The sequence below is a fragment of the Salvelinus sp. IW2-2015 genome, linkage group LG22 (assembly GCF_002910315.2).
Source record: "Salvelinus sp. IW2-2015 linkage group LG22, ASM291031v2, whole genome shotgun sequence".
In the NCBI taxonomy this organism is placed as follows: domain Eukaryota; kingdom Metazoa; phylum Chordata; class Actinopteri; order Salmoniformes; family Salmonidae; genus Salvelinus; species Salvelinus sp. IW2-2015.
The window spans coordinates 36497166-36499445 of record NC_036862.1 but is presented as its reverse complement, the minus strand read 5'-3'; positions in this window follow the sequence as shown (position 1 = coordinate 36499445).

The following is a 2280-nucleotide window of genomic DNA, read 5'->3' as shown; positions in this document are numbered from 1 at the left end:
TGGGAAGGGTCTTTCGCTCTAACTTCCTGAGCGTGCGGGCCATATAATGGTACGAGTACACGTTCGGCAGCACTGCTTATGCCTACACTGCGCAGATTACATGCTCCCACTATGTTCACACACCTCCGATCACCACATTATAATGCACACTGTCCCCAGAAAAGTCCACAACGGAAATACATATCAATCCTCACGAGCTCCAGGATACATTAACATTCCACATACCACACTCTCCCATCACACCATGAAACTATGATTTTAGTCTAGTCACAGTTATAAATGCCCTTACATAAGATGCGAGGTGACACTGTTCCCTTCTGCCCCAACTGGCGGGCCTCAATACAAACCTGATTAAGCGAAAACACTATTAATGCAGCCTGATTATAATGTGAGTTACTGAGAAAAAAAAGTAAAAAAATGCATCCAAGCAGTTGATACGACCTAGACACCACGTGACACACTAGGTCCACTGTCATGCACACAACACAACACCATCCTCGCAAATAAGACTGAGCTTACAGTTACGTAGAGGCGAGAAACGTCTGAATTACTACACGACTTTACTTTTTTTTGTGTGTGCACTCCACCTAGGCCCATTTTGTGTAAACACCAGGCATCATCCTAGTTTCTATTGCGCCTTGTCTATTTATTTATACGATCAGTAGGTGTCGCGCCTAATAGCGCATAACATCTCCACCATTCATGTCAGTTATTGTGCTATACACTACTCTGCCTCACCATAGTTACTCTCTTGTGCTCCACTCTATGCTGTACCACTCACCACATTATGCGATATCTAATTTAGATGTGAGAAAGAAGAGAAGGAAAAAAAGATGTTATTACGGCTTACTTAACACACCTTATCTCAATATCGAATTTATCTGAGTACCTGTTTAGACTTATATCCAGCGAAATTTACGGATGAAACGGCTCGGCTCTACCTCGATACCTTTCAAAACATTGTCTTGTACACTACTCGTATACTGGAAGCCCCTATGAAACGTTTGCGTGCGAATCTGAACCACTTATACTATAAATGCTACACGGCCACGAAGATTATTTGCAGAGGATACATTGTAATTGAAATCTGAATTTTAATGAATAAAAACTGTGTAGTGCCACACTAGCCATACTAAATAAATTTCCGAGCCATCTACACTTAGCTCCTACTTTATTTATCAACTACACAAACCTACCCATCAGCATACACATTGCAAATATTTATACTGCTTCACACCTGCCGATTGATGCGCCAGTTGCGTATTCTCCAAAAAGCTATTACCTTACATCTCTAAACACCTCATACCCCACCAAAATTGGCTGAACACCACACTCCCATCACCACATGTCGCGAGTATTTTTTTCTATACTTTGAGATTGTTGCTACCATGTTCTTACAATGCCCCCTCAACCACTAATCTTCACGCCATTTTACACTCCCACTGTAACACACTCCCATTCACGCACCACGGATCGTAGTCCTTGACATGTATATCTTCTTGATTATTTTAATGTCTGCACTGGGAATCTCCCTGATGAGAGGAAGTTTCCACGTGCACGTATAACATGCATTCTTACGGATAGCATTACTACTCTCCCGTACAGTGCGATCCTGTTTGAGCAACCTACTTGCAAGCCCCACACTCTTATTGAAAAGAATCAACCCACATGCCATATAACGTTAAAGCTTACACTCGCGTACCGATGGTAGCATACTTACACACCCAACTTCTGACGACGACTAAGCCGCATAACCGCACAAATTCTATTTATATATGCTACACTGAATTTTTCTCTCTTTCCAGCATAACACTTTCCCCACTGTACACACTTCCATCGCCACATATAAATGCTACAACGGAGTAACTGAATTTAATCAAACAGCAGCCGCATTACACTCCCACTGTACACACTCCCATCACCACATTATAATGCTTCAACACTGCCAACCAGGCATTAGCACTCCCAACTGCTACACACTGAACGACCAAAATCACCATGCGATTAATGAATGGCTACACACTGCCAGCAGCATGTTACACTCCCAGCACCACATATAGTCGTACACGGCCCAGCATACACTCCCACTGTACAACACTCCCATCACCACATATAATGCTACAACTGACCCAACATTACACTCCCACTTACACACTCTCTCATCCACCACAATTATAATGCTAACACTCTCCCAGTCATACTCTACCCCGACTTACAACACTTCTCCATCACCAACAGTTATAATGCTGGAGAGGGGAGAGATGGGGAGGAGCCATGGGT